Below are 21,005 nucleotides of genomic sequence, written 5' to 3' on the forward strand. Positions count from 1 at the left end.
CTTTTTGCCGCGCCACTGCTAGTCTTCGACGACAACTGCCGCTACTACCAGCCTACCACGTCTACTTACTACCACGGGTACTCACCCCACCAGTATTTGTATACTACTGCTTGCCTACGACTACCAGTGCCGTTACTGTGAGTTCGACTGGCCTTCCAGTGCCAATCCTTCTCGACGACGACTCCCACGACTACTGCCGCTCCTACTACAAAAATAAAGAATTCTCATGTCGAATCCACATTTAGATCTTCACCAATATCGAATCGAATCATCCGTGTAATACCCCCAAACAGTCCACCAAGTTTCGTCCAAATCCGTCGACAACCTTTTGAGATTTCCTGCTGTGTGTCGTTTTTGAACCAATCTCCCAATGGTGAAGAATCAGTCAAAATATTTCTCGGAGCCGGATCCGAATCCGGATCTTCACCAAAATGGAAACATTTCTTCCTTGTCACAGATGCCACATTGCTGCCAAATTTCGCCCGAATCCGTCGGCAATTTTGTGAGATGTCTTGTTCAAAAACGGACAGACAGGTGTGAAAACATCACCTCCATGCACCTTGGGTGGTGGAGGGAACGAGGCTATCACTTGAGAAACATTATAAATCGATCCTTTATGAACATCCAAAGAGAATCTGTTGTTGCCTACGATCATACCACCCTGAATACGCCCGATCTCGTCTGATTTCGGAAGCTAAGCAGGTTCGGGCCCAGTTAGTACCTGGATGGGAGACTGCCTGGGAACACCGGGTGTTGTAGGCTTTTTTCTGCTGTCGGGTGTGGACTTGTTTCGAGTGTCTGCAATTTGCGCTGACTGATGCGCTTGATGGAAATTTAGTTTTTGCCGCGCCACTGCTAGTCTTCGACTACAACTGCCGCTACTACCAGCTAACCACGTCTACTTACTACCACGGGTACTCACCCCACCAGTATTTGTATACTACTACTTGCCTACGACTACCATTGCCGCTACTGTGAGTTCGACTGGCCTTCCAGTGCCACTCCTTCTCGACGACGACTCCCACGACTACTGCCACTCCTACTCCTAAAATAAAGTATTCTCATGTCGAATCCACATTCAGATCTTCACCAAAATCGAATCGAATCATCCATGTAATACCCCCAAACAGTCCACCTCGTTTCTTCCAAATCCGTCGACAACCTTTTGAGATTTCCTGCTGTGTATCGTTTTTGAACCAATCTCCCAATGGTGAAGAATCAGTCAAAATATTTCTCGGAGCCGGATCCGAATCCGGATCTTCACCAAAATGGAAACATTTCTTCCTTGTCACAGATGCCACACTGCTGCCAAATTTTGCCCGAATCCGTCTGCAATTTTGTGATATCTTGTTCAAAAACGGACAGACAAGCAAACAGACAGACAGGTGTGAAAACATCACCTCCATGCACCTTGGGTAGCGGCGGGAACGGGGCTCTCACTTGAGAAACATTATCGATCCTTTATAAACATCCAAAGAGGCTCTGTTTTTGCCTACGATCATACCACCCTGAATACGCCCGATCTCGTCTGATCTCGGAAGCTAAGCAGGTTCGGCCCCGGATCGTACCTGGATGGGTGACTGCTTGGGAATACCGGGTGTTGTCGGCTTTTTTCTGCTGTCGGGTGTGGTCTTGTTTTGAGTGTCTGCAATTTGCGCTGACTGATGCGCTTGATGGTAATTTACTTTTTGCCGCGCCACTGCTAGTCTTCGACGACAACTGCCGCTACTACCAGCCTACCACGTCTACTTACTACCACGGGTACTCACCCCACCAGTATTTGTATACTACTGCTTGCCTACGACTACCAGTGCCGTTACTGTGAGTTCGACTGGCCTTCCAGTGCCAATCCTTCTCGACGACGACTCCCACGACTACTGCCGCTCCTACTACAAAAATAAAGAATTCTCATGTCGAATCCACATTTAGATCTTCACCAATATCGAATCGAATCATCCGTGTAATACCCCCAAACAGTCCACCAAGTTTCGTCCAAATCCGTCGACAACCTTTTGAGATTTCCTGCTGTGTGTCGTTTTTGAACCAATCTCCCAATGGTGAAGAATCAGTCAAAATATTTCTCGGAGCCGGATCCGAATCCGGATCTTCACCAAAATGGAAACATTTCTTCCTTGTCACAGATGCCACACTGCTGCCAAATTTTGCCCGAATCCGTCTGCAATTTTGTGAGATATCTTGTTCAAAAACGGACAGACAAGCAAACAGACAGACAGGTGTGAAAACATCACCTCCATGCACCTTGGGTGGCGGCGGGAACGGGGCTCTCACTTGAGAAACATTATCGATCCTTTATACACATCCAAAGAGACTCTGTCGTTGCCTACGATCATACCACCCTGAATACTCCCGATCTCGTCTGATCTCGGAAGCTAAACAGGTTCGGGCCCGGATCGTACCTGGATGGGCGACTGCCTGGGATTTCTGGGTGTTGTCGGCTTTTTTCTGCTGTCGGGTGTGGTCTTGTTTTGAGTGTCTGCAATTTGCGCTGACTGATGCGCTTGATGGTAATTTACTTTTTGCCGCGCCACTGCTAGTCTTCGACGACAACTGCCGCTACTACCAGCCTACCACGTCTACTTACTACCACGGGTACTCACCCCACAAGTATTTGTATACTACTGCTTGCCTACGACTACCAGTGCCGTTACTGTGAGTACGACTGGCCTTCCAGTGCCAATCCTTCTCGACGACGACTCCCACGACTACTGCCGCGCCTACTACAAAAATAAAGAATTCTCATGTCGAATCCACATTTAGATCTTCACCAATATCGAATCGAATCATCCGTGAAATACCCCCAAACAGTCCACCAAGTTTCGTCCAAATCCGTCGACAACCTTTTGAGATTTCCTGCTGTGTGTCGTTTTTGAACCAATCACCCAATGGTGAAGAATCAGTCAAAATATTTCTCGGAGCCGGATCCGAATCCGGATCTTCACCAAAATGGAAACATTTCTGCCTTGTCACAGATGCCACATTGCTGCCAAATTTCGCCCGAAACCGTCGGCAATTTTGTGAGATGTCTTGTTCAAAAACGAAAAGACAGGTGTGAAAACATCACCTCCATGCACCTTGGGTGGTGGAGGGAACGCGGCTCTCACTTGAGAAACATTATAAATCGATCCTTTATGAACATCCAAAGAGAATCTGTTGTTGCCTACGATCATACCACCCTGAATACGCCCGATCTCGTCTGATTTCGGAAGCTAAGCAGGTGCGGGCCCGGTTAGTACCTGGATGGGAAACTGCCTGGGAACACCGGGTGTTGTAGGCTTTTTTCTGCTGTTGGGTGTGGTCTTGTTTCGAGTGTCTGCAATTTGCGCTGACTGATGCGCTTGATGGTAATTTAGTTTTTGCCGCGCCACTGCTCGTCTTCGACTATAACTGCCGCTACTACCAGCTAACCACGTCTACTCACTACCACGGGTACTCACCCCACCAGTATTTGTATACTACTGCTTGCTTACGACTACCAGTTCCGCTACTATGAGTTCGACTGGCCTTCCAGTGCCACTCCTTCTCGACGACGACTCCCACGACTACTGCCACTCCTACTACTAAAATAAAGAATTCTCATGTCGAATCCACATTCAGATCTTCAACAAAATCGAATCGAATCATCCTTGTAAGACACCCAAACAGTCCACCAAGTTTCCTCCAAATCCGTCGACAACCTTTTGAGATTTCCTGCTCTGTATCGTTTTTGAACCAATCTCCCAATGGTGAAGAATCAGTCAAAATATTTCTCGGAGCCGGATCCGAATCCGGATCTTCACCAAAATGGAAACATTTCTTCCTTGTCACAGATGCCACACTGCTGCCAAATTTTGCCCGAATCCGTCTGCAATTTTGTGAGATATCTTGTTCAAAAACGGACAGACAAGCAAACAGACAGACAGGTGTGAAAACATCACCTCCATGCACCTTGGGTGGCGGAGGGAACGAGACTTTCACTTGAGAAACATTACCGATCCTTTATAAACATCCAAAGAGACTCTGTTGTTGCCTACGATCATACCACCCTGAATACGCCCGATCTCGTCTGATCTCGGAAGCTATTCAGGTTCGGGCCCGGATAGTACCTGGATGGGCGACTGCCTGGGAATACCGGGTGTTATAGGCTTTTTTCTGCTGTCGGGTGTGGTCTTGTTTTGAGTGTCTGCAATTTGCGCTGACTGATGCGCTTGATGGTAATTTACTTTTTGCCGCGCCACTGCTAGTCTTCGACGACAACTGCCGCTACTACCAGCCTACCACGTCTACTTACTACCACGGGTACTCACCCCACCAGTATTTGTATACTACTGCTTGCCTACGACTACCAGTGCCGTTACTGTGAGTACGACTGGCCTTCCAGTGCCAATCCTTCTCGATGACGACTCCCACGACTACTGCCGCTCCTACTACAAAAATAAAGAATTCTCATGTCGAATCCACATTTAGATATTCACCAAAATCGAAACGAATCATCCGTGTAATACCCCCAAACATTCCACCAAGTTTCGTCCAAATCCGTCGACAACCTTTTGAGATTTCCTGCTGTGTGTCGCTTTTGAACCAATCTCCCAATGGTGAAGAATCAGTCAAAATATTTCTCGGAGCCGGATCCGAATCCGGATCCTCACCAAAATGGAAACATTTCTTCCTTCTCACAGATGCCACATTGCTGCCAAATTTCGCCCGAATCCGTCGGCAATTTTGTGAGATGTCTTGTTCAAAAACGGACAGACAGGTGTGAAAACATCACCTCCATGCACCTTGGGTGGTGGAGGGAACGAGGCTCTCACTTGAGAAACATTATAAATCGATCCTTTATGAACATCCAAAGAGAATCTGTTGTTGCCTACGATCATACCACCCTGAATACGCCCGATCTCGTCTGATCTCGGAAGCTAAGCAGGTTCGGGCCCGGTTAGTACCTGGATGGGAGACTCCCTGGGAACACCGGGTGTTGTAGGCTTTTTTCTGCTGTCGGGTGTGGTCTTGTTTCGAGTGTCTGCAATTTGCGCTGACTGATGCGCTTGATGGAAATTTAGTTTTTGCCGCGCCACTGCTAGTCTTCGACTACAACTGCCGCTACTACCAGCTAACCACGTCTACTTACTACCACGGGTACTCACCCCACCAGTATTTGTATACTACTACTTGCCTACGACTACCATTGCCGCTACTGTGAGTTCGACTGGCCTTCCAGTGCCACTCCTTCTCGACGACGACTCCCACGACTACTGCCACTCCTACTCCTAAAATAAAGTATTCTCATGTCGAATCCACATTCAGATCTTCACCAAAATCGAATCGAATCATCCATGTAATACCCCCAAACAGTCCACCTCGTTTCTTCCAAATCCGTCGACAACCTTTTGAGATTTCCTGCTGTGTATCGTTTTTGAACCAATCTCCCAATGGTGAAGAATCAGTCAAAATATTTCTCGGAGCCGGATCCGAATCCGGATCTTCACCAAAATGGAAACATTTCTTCCTTGTCACAGATGCCACACTGCTGCCAAATTTTGCCCGAATCCGTCTGCAATTTTGTGATATCTTGTTCAAAAACGGACAGACAAGCAAACAGACAGACAGGTGTGAAAACATCACCTCCATGCACCTTGGGTGGCGGCGGGAACGGGGCTCTCACTTGAGAAACATTATCGATCCTTTATAAACATCCAAAGAGGCTCTGTTTTTGCCTACGATCATACCACCCTGAATACGCCCGATCTCGTCTGATCTCGGAAGCTAAGCAGGGTCGGGCCCGGATCGTACCTGGATGGGCGACTGCTTGGGAATACCGGGTGTTGTCGGCTTTTTTCTGCTGTCGGGTGTGGTCTTGTTTTGAGTGTCTGCAATTTGCGCTGACTGATGCGCTTGATGGTAATTTACTTTTTGCCGCGCCACTGCTAGTCTTCGACGACAACTGCCGCTACTACCAGCCTACCACGTCTACTTACTACCACGGGTACTCACCCCACCAGTATTTGTATACTACTGCTTGCCTACGACTACCAGTGCCGTTACTGTGAGTTCGACTGGCCTTCCAGTGCCAATCCTTCTCGACGACGACTCCCACGACTACTGCCGCTCCTACTACAAAAATAAAGAATTCTCATGTCGAATCCACATTTAGATCTTCACCAATATCGAATCGAATCATCCGTGTAATACCCCCAAACAGTCCACCAAGTTTCGTCCAAATCCGTCGACAACCTTTTGAGATTTCCTGCTGTGTGTCGTTTTTGAACCAATCTCCCAATGGTGAAGAATCAGTCAAAATATTTCTCGGAGCCGGATCCGAATCCGGATCTTCACCAAAATGGAAACATTTCTTCCTTGTCACAGATGCCACATTGCTGCCAAATTTCGCCCGAATCCGTCTGCAATTTTGTGAGATATCTTGTTCAAAAACGGACAGACAAGCAAACAGACAGACAGGTGTGAAAACATCACCTCCATGCACCTTGGGTGGTGGAGTGAACGAGGCTCTCACTTGAGAAACATTATAAATCGATCCTTTATGAACATCCAAAGAGAATCTGTTGTTGCCTACGATCATACCACCCTGAATACGCCCGATCTCGTCTGATCTCGGAAGCTAAGCAGGTTCTCTCGTCTGATCTCGGAAGCTAAGCAGGTTCGGGCCCGCATCGTACCTGGATGGGCGACTGCCTGGGAATACCGGGTGTTGTCGGCTTTTTTCTTCTGTCGGGTGTGGTCTTGTTTCGAGTGTCTGCAATTTGCGCTGACTGATGCGCTTGATGGTAATTTAGATTTTGCCGCGCCACTGCTAGTCTTCGACTACAACTGCCGCTACTACCGGCTAACCACGTCTACTTACTACCACGGGTACTCACCCCACCAGTATTTGTATACTACTGCTTGCGTACGACTACCAGTGCCGCTACTGTGAGTTCGACTGGCCTTCCAGTGCCACTCCTTCTCGACGACGACTCCCACGACTACTGCCACTCCTACTACTAAAATAAAGAATTCTCATGTCGAATCCACATTCAGATCTTCAACAAAATCGAATCGAATCATCCTTGTAAGACACCCAAACAGTCCACCAAGTTTCCTCCAAATCCGTCGACAACCTTTTGAGATTTCCTGCTGTGTATCGTTTTTGAACCAATCTCCCAATGGTGAAGAATCAGTCAAAATATTTCTCGGAGCCGGATCCGAATCCGGATCTTCACCAAAATGGAAACATTTCTGCCTTGTCACAGATGCCACACTGCTGCCTTATTTTGCCCGAATCCGTCTGCAATTTTGTGAGATATCTTGTTCAAAAACGGACAGACAAGCAAACAGACAGACAGGTGTGAATACATCACCTCCATGCACCTTGGGTGGCGGAGGGAACGAGACTCTCACTTGAGAAACATTATCTATCCTTTATAAACATCCAAAGAGACTCTGTTGTTGCCTACGATCATACCACCCTGAATACGCCCGATCTCGTCTGATCTCGGAAGCTACTCAGGTTCGGGCCCGGATAGTACCTGGATGGGAGACTGCCTGGGAATACCGGGTGTTGTCGGCTTTTTTCTACTGTCGGGTGTGGTCTTGTTTTGAGTGTCTGCAATTTGCGCTGACTGATGCGCTTGATGGAAATTTAGTTTTTGCCGCGCCACTGCTAGTCTTCGACTACAACTGCCGCTACTACCAGCTAACCACGTCTACTTACTACCACGGGTACTCACCCCACCAGTATTTGTATACTACTACTTGCCTACGACTACCAGTGCCGCTACTGTGAGTTCGACTGGCCTTCCCGTGCCACTCCTTCTCGACGACGACTCCCACGACTACTGCCACTCCTACTACTAAAATAAAGAATTCTCATGTCGAATCCACATTCAGATCTTCACCAAAATCGAATCGAATCATCCATGTAATACCCCCAAACAGTCCACCTCGTTTCGTCCAAATCCGTCGACAACCTTTTGAGATTTCCTGCTGTGTATCGTTTTTGAACCAATCTCCCAATGGTGAAGAATCAGTCAAAATATTTCTCGGATCCGGATCCGAATCCGGATCTTCACCAAAATGGAAACATTTCTTCCTTGTCACAGATGCCACACTGCTGCCAAATTATGCCCGAATCCGTCTGCAATTTTGTGATATCTTGTTCAAAAACGGACAGACAAGCAAACAGACAGACAGGTGTGAAAACATCACCTCCATGCACCTTGGGTTGCGGCGGGAACGGGGCTCTCACTTGAGAAACATTATCGATCCTTTATAAACATCCAAAGAGAATTTGTTGTTGCCTACGATCATACCACCCTGAATACGCCCGATCTCGTCTGATCTCGGAAGCTAAGCAGGTTCGGGCCCGGATCGTACCTGGATGGGCGACTGCCTGGGAATACCGGGTGTTGTCGGCTTTTTTCTGCTGTCGGGTGTGGTCTTGTTTTGAGTGTCTGCAATTTGCGCTGACTGATGCGCTTGATGGTAATTTACTTTTTGCCGCGCCACTGCTAGTCTTCGACGACAACTGCCGCTACTACCAGCCTACCACGTCTACTTACTACCACGGGTACTCACCCCACCAGTATTTGTATACTACTGCTTGCCTACGACTACCAGTCCCGTTACTGTGAGTACGACTGGCCTTCCAGTGCCAATCCTTCTCGACGACGACTCCCACGACTACTGCCGCTCCTACTACAAAAATAAAGAATTCTCATGTCGAATCCACATTTAGATCTTCACCAATATCGAATCGAATCATCCGTGTAATACCCCCAAACAGTCCACCAAGTTTCGTCCAAATCCGTCGACAACCTTTTGAGATTTCCTGCTGTGTGTCGTTTTTGAACCAATCTCCCAATGGTGAAGAATCAGTCAAATATTTCTCGGAGCCGGATCCGAATCCGGATCTTCACCAAAATGGAAACATTTCTGCCTTGTCACAGATGCCACATTGCTGCCAAATTTCGCCCGAAACCGTCGGCAATTTTGTGAGATGTCTTGTTCAAAAACGAACAGACAGGTGTGAAAACATCACCTCCATGCACCTTGGGTGGTGGAGGGAACGAGGCTCTCACTTGAGAAACATTATAAATCGATCCTTTATGAACATCCAAAGAGAATCTGTTGTTGCCTACGATCATACCACCCTGAATACGCCCGATCTCGTCTGATCTCGGAAGCTAAGCAGGTTCGGGCCCGGTTAGTACCTGGATGGGAAACTGCCTGGGAACACCGGGTGTTGTAGGCTTTTTTCTGCTGTTGGGTGTGGTCTTGTGAAACTGCCTGGGAACACCGGGTGTTGTAGGCTTTTTTCTGCTGTTGGGTGTGGTCTTGTTTCGAGTGTCTGCAATTTGCGCTGACTGATGCGCTTGATGGTAATTTAGTTTTTACCGCGCCACTGCTAGTCTTCGACTACAACTGCCGCTACTACCAGCTAACCACGTCTACTCACTACCACGGGTACTCACCCCACCAGTATTTGTATACTACTGCTTGCTTACGACTACCAGTTCCGCTACTGTGAGTTCGACTGGCCTTCCAGTGCCACTCCTTCTCGACGACGACTCCCACGACTACTGCCACTCCTACTACTAAAATAAAGAATTCTCATGTCGAATCCACATTCAGATCTTCAACAAAATCGAATCGAATCATCCTTGTAAGACACCCAAACAGTCCACCAAGTTTCCTCCAAATCCGTCGACAACCTTTTGAGATTTCCTGCTCTGTATCGTTTTTGAACCAATCTCCCAATGGTGAAGAATCAGTCAAAATATTTCTCGGAGCCGGATCCGAATCCGGATCTTCACCAAAATGGAATCATTTCTTCCTTGTCACAGATGCCACACTGCTGCCAAATTTTGCCCGAATCCGTCTGCAAATTTGTGAGATATCTTGTTCAAAAACGGACAGACAAGCAAACAGACAGACAGGTGTGAAAACATCACCTCCATGCACCTTGGGTGGTGGAGTGAACGAGGCTCTCACTTGAGAAACATTATAAATCGATCCTTTATGAACATCCAAAGAGAATCTGTTGTTGCCTACGATCATACCACCCTGAATACGCCCGATCTCGTCTGATCTCGGAAGCTAAGCAGGTTCTCTCGTCTGATCTCGGAAGCTAAGCAGGTTCGGGCCCGCATCGTACCTGGATGGGCGACTGCCTGGGAATACCGGGTGTTGTCGGCTTTTTTCTTCTGTCGGGTGTGGTCTTGTTTTGAGTGTCTGCAATTTGCGCTGACTGATGCGCTTGATGGTAATTTACTTTTTGCCGCGCCACTGCTAGTCTTCGACGACAACTGCCGCTACTACCAGCCTACCACGTCTACTTACTACCACGGGTACTCACCCCACCAGTATTTGTATACTACTGCTTGCCTACGACTACCAGTTCCGCTACTGTGAGTTCGACTGGCCTTGCAGTGCCACTCCTTCTCGACGACGACTCCCACGACTACTGCCACTCCTACTACTAAAATAAAGAATTCTCATGTCGAATCCACATTCAGATCTTCAACAAAATCGAATCGAATCATCCTTGTAAGACACCCAAACAGTCCACCAAGTTTCCTCCAAATCCGTCGACAACCTTTTGAGATTTCCTGCTGTGTATCGTTTTTGAACCAATCTCCCAATGGTGAAGAATCAGTCAAAATATTTCTCGGAGCCGGATCCGAATCCGGATCTTCACCAAAATGGAATCATTTCTTCCTTGTCACAGATGCCACACTGCTGCCAAATTTTGCCCGAATCCGTCTGCAATTTTGTGAGATATCTTGTTCAAAAACGGACAGACAAGCAAACAGACAGACAGGTGTGAAAACATCACCTCCATGCACCTTGGGTGGTGGAGTGAACGAGGCTCTCACTTGAGAAACATTATAAATCGATCCTTTATGAACATCCAAAGAGAATCTGTTGTTGCCTACGATCATACCACCCTGAATACGCCCGATCTCGTCTGATCTCGGAAGCTAAGCAGGTTCTCTCGTCTGATCTCGGAAGCTAAGCAGGTTCGGGCCCGCATCGTACCTGGATGGGCGACTGCCTGGGAATACCGGGTGTTGTCGGCTTTTTTCTTCTGTCGGGTGTGGTCTTGTTTTGAGTGTCTGCAATTTGCGCTGACTGATGCGCTTGATGGTAATTTAGATTTTGCCGCGCCACTGCTAGTCTTCGACTACAACTGCCGCTACTACCGGCTAACCACGTCTACTTACTACCACGGGTACTCACCCCACCAGTATTTGTATACTACTGCTTGCGTACGACTACCAGTGCCGCTACTGTGAGTTCGACTGGCCTTCCAGTGCCACTCCTTCTCGACGACGACTCCCACGACTACTGCCACTCCTACTACTAAAATAAAGAATTCTCATGTCGAATCCACATTCAGATCTTCAACAAAATCGAATCGAATCATCCTTGTAAGACACCCAAACAGTCCACCAAGTTTCCTCCAAATCCGTCGACAACCTTTTGAGATTTCCTGCTGTGTATCGTTTTTGAACCAATCTCCCAATGGTGAAGAATCAGTCAAAATATTTCTCGGAGCCGGATCCGAATCCGGATCTTCACCAAAATGGAAACATTTCTTCCTTGTCACAGATGCCACACTGCTGCCAAATTTTGCCCGAATCCGTCTGCAATTTTGTGAGATATCTTGTTCAAAAACGGACAGACAAGCAAACAGACAGACAGGTGTGAAAACATCACCTCCATGCACCTTGGGTGGCGGCGGGAACGGGCCTCTCACTTGAGAAACATTATCGATCCTTTATAAACATCCAAAGAGACTCTGTTGTTGCCTACGATCATACCACCCTGAATACGCCCGATCTCGTCTGATCTCGGAAGCTAAGCAGGTTCGGGCCCGGATCGTACCTGGATGGGCGACTGCCTGGGAATACCGGGTGTTGTCGGCTTTTTTCTGCTGTCGGGTGTGGTCTTGTTTTGAGTGTCTGCAATTTGCGCTGACTGATGCGCTTGATGGTAATTTACTTTTTGCCGCGCCACTGCTAGTCTTCGACGACAACTGCCGCTACTACCAGCCTACCACGTCTACTTACTACCACGGGTACTCACCCCACCAGTATTTGTATACTACTGCTTGCCTACGACTACCAGTCCCGTTACTGTGAGTACGACTGGCCTTCCAGTGCCAATCCTTCTCGACGACGACTCCCACGACTACTGCCGCTCCTACTACAAAAATAAAGAATTCTCATGTCGAATCCACGTTTAGATCTTCACCAATATCGAATCGAATCATCCGTGTAATACCCCCAAACAGTCCACCAAGTTTCGTCCAAATCCGTCGACAACCTTTTGAGATTTCCTGCTGTGTGTCGTTTTTGAACCAATCTCCCAATGGTGAAGAATCAGTCAAATATTTCTCGGAGCCGGATCCGAATCCGGATCTTCACCAAAATGGAAACATTTCTGCCTTGTCACAGATGCCACATTGCTGCCAAATTTCGCCCGAAACCGTCGGCAATTTTGTGAGATGTCTTGTTCAAAAACGAACAGACAGGTGTGAAAACATCACCTCCATGCACCTTGGGTGGTGGAGGGAACGAGGCTCTCACTTGAGAAACATTATAAATCGATCCTTTATGAACATCCAAAGAGAATTTGTTGTTGCCTACAATCATACCACCCTGAATACGCCCGATCTCGTCTGATCTCGGAAGCTAAGCAGGTTCTGGCCCGGTTAGTACCTGGATGGGAGACTGCCTGGGAACACCGGGTGTTGTAGGCTTTTTTCTGCTGTCGGGTGTGGTCTTGTTTCGAGTGTCTGCAATTTGCGCTGACTGATGCGCTTGATGGTAATTTAGATTTTGCCGCGCCACTGCTCGTCTTCGACTACAACTGCCGCTACTACCGGCTAACCACGTCTACTTACTACCACGGGTACTCACCCCACCAGTATTTGTATACTACTGCTTGCGTACGACTACCAGTGCCGCTACTGTGAGTTCGACTGGCCTTCCAGTGCCACTCCTTCTCGACGACGACTCCCACGACTACTGCCACTCCTACTACTAAAATAAAGAATTCTCATGTCGAATCCACATTCAGATCTTCAACAAAATCGAATCGAATCATCCTTGTAAGACACCCAAACAGTCCACCAAGTTTCCTCCAAATCCGTCGACAACCTTTTGAGATTTCCTGCTGTGTATCGTTTTTGAACCAATCTCCCAATGGTGAAGAATCAGTCAAAATATTTCTCGGAGCCGGATCCGAATCCGGATCTTCACCAAAATGGAAACATTTCTTCCTTGTCACAGATGCCACACTGCTGCCAAATTTTGCCCGAATCCGTCTGCAATTTTGTGAGATATCTTGTTCAAAAACGGACAGACAAGCAAACAGACAGACAGGTGTGAAAACATCACCTCCATGCACCTTGGGTGGCGGCGGGAACGGGCCTCTCACTTGAGAAACATTATCGATCCTTTATAAACATCCAAAGAGACTTTGTTGTTGCCTACGATCATACCACCCTGAATACGCCCGATCTCGTCTGATCTCGGAGAGCTAAGCAGGTTCGGGCCCGGATCGTACCTGGATGGGCGACTGCCTGGGAATACCGGGTGTTGTCGGCTTTTTTCTGCTGTCGGGTGTGGTCTTGTTTTGAGTGTCTGCAATTTGCGCTGACTGATGCGCTTGATGGTAATTTACTTTTTGCCGCGCCACTGCTAGTCTTCGACGACAACTGCCGCTACTACCAGCCTACCACGTCTACTTACTACCACGGGTACTCACCCCACCAGTATTTGTATACTACTGCTTGCCTACGACTACCAGTCCCGTTACTGTGAGTACGATTGGCCTTCCAGTGCCAATCCTTCTCGACGACGACTCCCACGACTACTGCCGCTCCTACTACAAAAATAAAGAATTCTCATGTCGAATCCACATTTAGATCTTCACCAATATCGAATCGAATCATCCGTGTAATACCCCCAAACAGTCCACCAAGTTTCGTCCAAATCCGTCGACAACCTTTTGAGATTTCCTGCTGTGTGTCGTTTTTGAACCAATCTCCCAATCGTGAAGAATCAGTCAAATATTTCTCGGAGCCGGATCCGAATCCGGATCTTCACCAAAATGGAAACATTTCTGCCTTGTCACAGATGCCACATTGCTGCCAAATTTCGCCCGAAACCGTCGGCAATTTTGTGAGATGTCTTGTTCAAAAACGAACAGACAGGTGTGAAAACATCACCTCCATGCACCTTGGGTGGTGGAGGGAACGAGGCTCTCACTTGAGAAACATTATAAATCGATCCTTTATGAACATCCAAAGAGAATCTGTTGTTGCCTACGATCATACCACCCTGAATACGCCCGATCTCGTCTGATCTCGGAAGCTAAGCAGGTTCGGGCCCGGTTAGTACCTGGATGGGAAACTGCCTGGGAACACCGGGTGTTGTAGGCTTTTTTCTGCTGTTGGGTGTGGTCTTGTGAAACTGCCTGGGAACACCGGGTGTTGTAGGCTTTTTTCTGCTGTTGGGTGTGGTCTTGTTTCGAGTGTCTGCAATTTGCGCTGACTGATGCGCTTGATGGTAATTTAGTTTTTACCGCGCCACTGCTAGTCTTCGACTACAACTGCCGCTACTACCAGCTAACCACGTCTACTCACTACCACGGGTACTCACCCCACCAGTATTTGTATACTACTGCTTGCTTACGACTACCAGTTCCGCTACTGTGAGTTCGACTGGCCTTCCAGTGCCACTCCTTCTCGACGACGACTCCCACGACTACTGCCACTCCTACTACTAAAATAAAGAATTCTCATGTCGAATCCACATTCAGATCTTCAACAAAATCGAATCGAATCATCCTTGTAAGACACCCAAACAGTCCACCAAGTTTCCTCCAAATCCGTCGACAACCTTTTGAGATTTCCTGCTCTGTATCGTTTTTGAACCAATCTCCCAATGGTGAAGAATCAGTCAAAATATTTCTCGGAGCCGGATCCGAATCCGGATCTTCACCAAAATGGAAACATTTCTTCCTTGTCACAGATGCCACACTGCTGCCAAATTTTGCCCGAATCCGTCTGCAATTTTGTGAGATATCTTGTTCAAAAACGGACAGACAAGCAAACAGACAGACAGGTGTGAAAACATCACCTCCATGCACCTTGGGTGGCGGAGGGAACGAGACTCTCACTTGAGAAACATTATCGATCCTTTATAAACATCCAAAGAGACTCTGTTGTTGCCTACGATCATACCACCCTGAATACGCCCGATCTCGTCTGATCTCGGAAGCTATTCAGGTTCGGGCCCGGATAGTACCTGGATGGGCGACTGCCTGGGAATACCGGGTGTTGTAGGCTTTTTTTCTGCTGTCGGGTGTGGTCTTGTTTCGAGTGTCTGCAATTTGCGCTGACTGATGCGCTTGATGGTAATTTAGTTTTTGCCGCGCCACTGCTAGTCTTCGACTACAACTGCCGCTACTACCAGCCTACCACGTCTACTTACTACCACGGGTACTCACCCCACCAGTATTTGTATACTACTGCCTGCCTACGACTACCAGTGCCGCTACTGTGAGTTCGACTGGCCTTCCAGTGCCACTCCTTCTCGACGACGACTCCCACGACTACTGCCACTCCTACTACTAAAATAAAGAATTCTCATGTCGAATCCACATTCAGATCTTCAACAAAATCGAATCGAATCATCCTTGTAAGACACCCAAACAGTCCACCAAGTTTCCTCCAAATCCGTCGACAACCTTTTGAGATTTCCTGCTCTGTATCGTTTTTGAACCAATCTCCCAATGGTGAAGAATCAGTCAAAATATTTCTCGGAGCCGGATCCGAATCCGGATCTTCACCAAAATGGAAACATTTCTTCCTTGTCACAGATGCCACACTGCTGCCAAATTTTGCCCGAATCCGTCTGCAATTTTGTGAGATATCTTGTTCAAAACGGACAGACAAGCAAACAGACAGACAGGTGTGAAAACATCACCTCCATGCACCTTGGGTGGCGGCGGGAACGGGGCTCTCACTTGAGAAACATTATCGATCCTTTATAAACATCCAAAGAGACTCTGTTGTTGCTTACGATCATACCACCCTGAATACGCCCGATCTCGTCTGATCTCGGAAGCTAAGCAGGTTCGGGCCCGGATCGTACCTGGATGGGCGACTGCCTGGGAATACCGGGTGTTGTCGGCTTTTTTCTGCTGTCGGGTGTGGTCTTGTTTTGAGTGTCTGCAATTTGTGCTGACTGATGCGCTTGATGGTAATTTACTTTTTGCCGCGCCACTGCTAGTCTTCGACGACAACTGCCGCTACTACCAGCCTGCCACGTCTACTTACTACCACGGGTACTCACCCCACCAGTATTTGTATACTACTGCTTGCCTACGACTACCAGTGCCGTTACTGTGAGTACGACTGGCCTTCCAGTGCCAATCCTTCTCGACGACGACTCCCACGACTACTGCCGCGCCTACTACAAAAATAAAGAATTCTCATGTCGAATCCACATTTAGATCTTCACCAATATCGAATCGAATCATCCGTGTAATACCCCCAAACAGTCCACCAAGTTTCGTCCAAATCCGTCGACAACCTTTTGAGATTTCCTGCTGTGTGTCGTTTTTGAACCAATCTCCCAATGGTGAAGAATCAGTCAAAATATTTCTCGGAGCCGGATCCGAATCCGGATCTTCACCAAAATGGAAACATTTCTGCCTTGTCACAGATGCCACATTGCTGCCAAATTTCGCCCGAAACCGTCGGCAATTTTGTGAGATGTCTTGTTCAAAAACGAACAGACAGGTGTGAAAACATCACCTCCATGCACCTTGGGTGGTGGAGGGAACGAGGCTCTCACTTGAGAAACATTATAAATCGATCCTTTATGAACATCCAAAGAGAATCTGTTGTTGCCTACGATCATACCACCCTGAATACGCCCGATCTCGTCTGATCTCGGAAGCTAAGCAGGTTCGGGCCCGGTTAGTACCTGGATGGGAAACTGCCTGGGAACACCGGGTGTTGTAGGCTTTTTTCTGCTGTTGGGTGTGGTCTTGTTTCGAGTGTCTGCAATTTGCGCTGACTGATGCGCTTGATGGTAATTTAGTTTTTGCCGCGCCACTGCTAGTCTTCGACTACAACTGCCGCTACTACCAGCTAACCACGTCTACTCACTACCACGGGTACTCACCCCACCAGTATTTGTATACTACTGCTTGCTTACGACTACCAGTTCCGCTACTGTGAGTTCGACTGGCCTTCCAGTGCCACTCCTTCTTGACGACGACTCCCACGACTACTGCCACTCCTACTCCTAAAATAAAGAATTCTCATGTCGAATCCACATTCAGATCTTCAACAAAATCGAATCGAATCATCCTTGTAAGACACCCAAACAGTCCACCAAGTTTCCTCCAAATCCGTCGACAACCTTTTGAGATTTCCTGCTCTGTATCGTTTTTGAACCAATCTCCCAATGGTGAAGAATCAGTCAAAATATTTCTCGGAGCCGGATCCGAATCCGGATCTTCACCAAAATGGAAACATTTCTTCCTTGTCACAGATGCCACACTGCTGCCAAATTTTGCCCGAATCCGTCTGCAATTTTGTGATATCTTGTTCAAAAACGGACAGACAAGCAAACAGACAGACAGGTGCGAAAACATCACCTCCATGCACCTTGGGTGGCGGCGGGAACGGGGCTCTCACTTGAGAAACATTATCGATCCTTTATAAACATCCAAAGAGACTCTGTTGTTGCCTACGATCATACCACCCTGAATACACCCGATCTCGTCTGATCTCGGAAGCTAACCAGGTTCGAGCCCGGATCGTACCTGGATGGGCGACTGCCTGGGAATACCGGGTGTTGTCGGCTTTTTTCTGCTGTCGGGTGTGGTCTTGTTTTGAGTGTCTGCAATTTGCGCTGACTGATGCGCTTGATGGTAATTTACTTTTTGCCGCGCCACTGCTAGTCTTCGACGACAACTGCCGCTACTACCAGCCTACCACGTCTACTTACTACCACGGGTACTCACCCCACCAGTATTTGTATACTACTGCTTGCCTACGACTACCAGTGCCGTTACTGTGAGTACGACTGGCCTTCCAGTCCCAATCCTTCTCGACGACGACTCCCACGACTACTGCCGCTCCAACTACAAAAATAAAGAATTCTCATGTCGAATCCACATTTAGATCTTCACCAATATCGAATCGAATCATCCGTGTAATACCCCCAAACAGTCCACCAAGTTTCGTCCAAATCCGTCGACAACGTTTTGAGATTTCCTGCTGTGTGTCGTTTTTGAACCAATCTCCCAATGGTGAAGAATCAGTCAAAATATTTCTCGGAGCCGGATCCGAATCCGGATCTTCACCAAAATGGAAACATTTCTTCCTTGACACAGATGCCACATTGCTGCCAAATTTCGCCCGAATCCGTCGGCAATTTTGTGAGATGTCTTGTTCAAAAACGGACAGACAGGTGTGAAAACATCACCTACATGCACCTTGGGTGGTGGAGGGAACGAGGCTCTCACTTGAGAAACATTATAAATCGATCCTTTATGAACATCCAAAGAGAATCTGTTGTTGCCTACGATCATACCACCCTGAATACGCCCGATCTCGTCTGATCTCGGAAGCTAAGCAGGTTCGGGGCCGGTTAGTACCTGGATGGGAGACTGCCTGGGAACACCGGGTGTTGTAAGCTTTTTTTGCTGTCGGGTGTGGTCTTGTTTCGAGTGTCTGCAATTTGCGCTGACTGATGCGCTTGATGGAAATTTAGTTTTTGCCGCGCCACTGCTAGTCTTCGACTACAACTGCCGCTACTACCAGCTAACCACGTCTACTTACTACCACGGGTACTCACCCCACCAGTATTTGTATACTACTACTTGCCTACGACTACCAGTGCCGCCACTGTGAGTTCGACTGGCCTTCCAGTGCCACTCCTTCTCGACGACGACTCCCACGACTACTGCCACTCCTACTACTAAAATAAAGAATTCTCATGTCGAATCCACATTCAGATCTTCAACAAAATCGAATCGAATCATCCTTGTAAGACACCCAAACAGTCCACAAAGTTTCCTCCAAATCCGTCGACAACCTTTTGAGATTTCCTGCTCTGTATCGTTTTTGAACCAATCTCCCAATGGTGAAGAATCAGTCAAAATATTTCTCGGAGCCGGATCCGAATCCGGATCTTCACCAAAATGGAAACATTTCTTCCTTGTCACAGATGCCATACTGCTGCAAAATTTTGCCCGAATCCGTCTGCAATTTTGTGAGATATCTTGTTCAAAAACGGACAGACAAGCAAACAGACAGACAGGTGTGAAAACATCACCTCCATGCACCTTGGGGGGCGGAGGGAACGAGACTCTCACTTGAGAAACATTATCGATCCTTTATAAACATCCAAAGAGACTTTGTTTTTGCCTACGATCATACCACCCTGAATACGCCCGATCTCGTCTGATCTCGGAATTTTGCCTACGATCATACCACCCTGAATACGCCCGATCTCGTCTGATCTCGGAAGCTAAGCAGGTTCGGGCCCGGATAGTACCTGGATGGGCGACTGCCTGGGAATACCGGGTGTTGTAGGCTTTTTTCTGCTGTCGGGTGTGGTCTTGTTGTGAGTGTCTGCAATTTGCGCTGACTGATGCGCTTGATGGTAATTTACTTTTTGCCGCGCCACTGCTAGTCTTCGACGACAACTGCCGCTACTACCAGCCTACCACGTCTACTTACTACCACGGGTACTCACCCCACCAGTATTTGTATACTACTGCTTGCCTACGACTACCAGTGCCGTTACTGTGAGTACGACTTGCCTTCCAGTGCCAATCCTTCTCGATGACGACTCCCACGACTACTGCCGCTCCTACTACAAAAATAAAGAATTCTCATCTCGAATCCACATTTAGATATTCACCAAAATCGAATCCAATCATCCGTGTAATACCCCCAAACAGTCCACCAAGTTTCGTCCAAATCCGTCGACAACCTTTTGAGATTTCCTGCTGTGTGTCGTTTTTGAACCAATCTCCCAATGGTGAAGAATCAGTCAAAATATTTCTCGGAGCCGGATCCGAATCCGGATCCTCACCAAAATGGAAACATTTCTTCCTTGTCACAGATGCCACATTGCTGCCAAATTTCGCCCGAATCCGTCGGCAATTTTGTGAGATGTCTTGTTCAAAAACGGACAGACAGGTGTGAAAACATCACCTCCATGCACCTTGGGTGGTGGAGGGAACGAGGCTCTCACTTGAGAAACATTATAAATCGATCCTTTATGAACATCCAAAGAGAATCTGTTGTTGCCTACGATCATACCACCCTGAATACGCCCGATCTCGTTTGATCTCGGAAGCTAAGCAGGTTCGGGCCCGGTTCGTACCTGGATGGGAGACTGCCTGGGAACACCGGGTGTTGTAGGCTTTTTTCTGCTGTCGGGTGTGGTCTTGTTTCGAGTGTGCAATTTGCGCTGACTGATGCGCTTGATGGAAATTTAGTTTTTGCCGCGCCACTGCTAGTCTTCGACTACAACTGCCGCTACTACCAGCTAACCACGTCTACTTACTACCACGGGTACTCACCCCACCAGTATTTGTATACTACTACTTGCCTACGACTACCATTGCCGCTACTGTGAGTTCGACTGGCCTTCCAGTGCCACTCCTTCTCGACGACGACTCCCACGACTACTGCCACTCCTACTACTAAAATAAAGTATTCTCATGTCGAATCCACATTCAGATCTTCACCAAAATCGAATCGAATCATCCATGTAATACCCCCAAACAGTCCACCTCGTTTCTTCCAAATCCGTCGACAACCTTTTGAGATTTCCTGCTGTGTATCGTTTTTGAACCAATCTCCCAATGGTGAAGAATCAGTCAAAATATTTCTCGGAGCCGGATCTGAATCCGGATCTTCACCAAAATGGAAACATTTCTTCCTTGTCACAGATGCCACACTGCTG

The 21,005-nt window shown here is 47.7% G+C and overlaps 11 non-coding genes and 13 pseudogenes across 11 annotated transcripts; all 24 read left to right on the top strand.

Moving 5' to 3' along the window:
- The first annotated feature begins 643 nt into the window (after positions 1-643).
- On the top strand, positions 644-762 carry LOC144890086 (5S ribosomal RNA). The gene has a single exon (XR_013622286.1). It is a non-coding gene; the product is annotated as a 5S ribosomal RNA (ribosomal RNA).
- A 728-nt stretch (positions 763-1,490) lies between these two features.
- On the top strand, positions 1,491-1,609 carry LOC144890145 (5S ribosomal RNA; annotated as a pseudogene).
- A 730-nt stretch (positions 1,610-2,339) lies between these two features.
- LOC144890272 (5S ribosomal RNA) lies at positions 2,340-2,458 on the top strand (annotated as a pseudogene).
- A 718-nt stretch (positions 2,459-3,176) lies between these two features.
- Positions 3,177-3,295, top strand: LOC144890092 (5S ribosomal RNA; annotated as a pseudogene).
- Positions 3,296-4,025: 730 nt separating this feature from the next.
- Positions 4,026-4,144, top strand: LOC144890198 (5S ribosomal RNA; annotated as a pseudogene).
- Positions 4,145-4,862: 718 nt separating this feature from the next.
- LOC144889966 (5S ribosomal RNA) lies at positions 4,863-4,981 on the top strand. Its single transcript, XR_013622178.1, has one exon. It is a non-coding gene; the product is annotated as a 5S ribosomal RNA (ribosomal RNA).
- A 728-nt stretch (positions 4,982-5,709) lies between these two features.
- LOC144890015 (5S ribosomal RNA) lies at positions 5,710-5,828 on the top strand. The gene has a single exon (XR_013622208.1). It is a non-coding gene; the product is annotated as a 5S ribosomal RNA (ribosomal RNA).
- Positions 5,829-6,562: 734 nt separating this feature from the next.
- On the top strand, positions 6,563-6,712 carry LOC144890333 (5S ribosomal RNA; annotated as a pseudogene).
- Positions 6,713-7,442: 730 nt separating this feature from the next.
- LOC144890155 (5S ribosomal RNA) lies at positions 7,443-7,561 on the top strand (annotated as a pseudogene).
- A 728-nt stretch (positions 7,562-8,289) lies between these two features.
- Positions 8,290-8,408, top strand: LOC144890073 (5S ribosomal RNA). The gene has a single exon (XR_013622273.1). It is a non-coding gene; the product is annotated as a 5S ribosomal RNA (ribosomal RNA).
- A 717-nt stretch (positions 8,409-9,125) lies between these two features.
- On the top strand, positions 9,126-9,244 carry LOC144890005 (5S ribosomal RNA). The gene has a single exon (XR_013622199.1). It is a non-coding gene; the product is annotated as a 5S ribosomal RNA (ribosomal RNA).
- Positions 9,245-10,038: 794 nt separating this feature from the next.
- Positions 10,039-10,188, top strand: LOC144890334 (5S ribosomal RNA; annotated as a pseudogene).
- Positions 10,189-10,922: 734 nt separating this feature from the next.
- On the top strand, positions 10,923-11,072 carry LOC144890335 (5S ribosomal RNA; annotated as a pseudogene).
- Positions 11,073-11,802: 730 nt separating this feature from the next.
- Positions 11,803-11,921, top strand: LOC144890074 (5S ribosomal RNA). The gene has a single exon (XR_013622274.1). It is a non-coding gene; the product is annotated as a 5S ribosomal RNA (ribosomal RNA).
- A 717-nt stretch (positions 11,922-12,638) lies between these two features.
- On the top strand, positions 12,639-12,757 carry LOC144890047 (5S ribosomal RNA). Its single transcript, XR_013622242.1, has one exon. It is a non-coding gene; the product is annotated as a 5S ribosomal RNA (ribosomal RNA).
- A 730-nt stretch (positions 12,758-13,487) lies between these two features.
- LOC144890189 (5S ribosomal RNA) lies at positions 13,488-13,607 on the top strand (annotated as a pseudogene).
- Positions 13,608-14,324: 717 nt separating this feature from the next.
- On the top strand, positions 14,325-14,443 carry LOC144890006 (5S ribosomal RNA). The gene has a single exon (XR_013622200.1). It is a non-coding gene; the product is annotated as a 5S ribosomal RNA (ribosomal RNA).
- A 790-nt stretch (positions 14,444-15,233) lies between these two features.
- Positions 15,234-15,352, top strand: LOC144890105 (5S ribosomal RNA; annotated as a pseudogene).
- Positions 15,353-16,082: 730 nt separating this feature from the next.
- Positions 16,083-16,201, top strand: LOC144890103 (5S ribosomal RNA; annotated as a pseudogene).
- Positions 16,202-16,919: 718 nt separating this feature from the next.
- Positions 16,920-17,038, top strand: LOC144890007 (5S ribosomal RNA). The gene has a single exon (XR_013622201.1). It is a non-coding gene; the product is annotated as a 5S ribosomal RNA (ribosomal RNA).
- Positions 17,039-17,766: 728 nt separating this feature from the next.
- LOC144890207 (5S ribosomal RNA) lies at positions 17,767-17,885 on the top strand (annotated as a pseudogene).
- Positions 17,886-18,603: 718 nt separating this feature from the next.
- LOC144890133 (5S ribosomal RNA) lies at positions 18,604-18,722 on the top strand (annotated as a pseudogene).
- Positions 18,723-19,505: 783 nt separating this feature from the next.
- On the top strand, positions 19,506-19,624 carry LOC144889993 (5S ribosomal RNA). The gene has a single exon (XR_013622188.1). It is a non-coding gene; the product is annotated as a 5S ribosomal RNA (ribosomal RNA).
- Positions 19,625-20,342: 718 nt separating this feature from the next.
- On the top strand, positions 20,343-20,461 carry LOC137420113 (5S ribosomal RNA). Its single transcript, XR_013622222.1, has one exon. It is a non-coding gene; the product is annotated as a 5S ribosomal RNA (ribosomal RNA).
- Positions 20,462-21,005: the final 544 nt, after the last annotated feature.

Source organism: Myxine glutinosa, chromosome 1 (assembly GCF_964187855.1).
Source record: "Myxine glutinosa chromosome 1, kmMyxGlut1.1, whole genome shotgun sequence".
NCBI lineage: Eukaryota > Metazoa > Chordata > Myxini > Myxiniformes > Myxinidae > Myxine > Myxine glutinosa.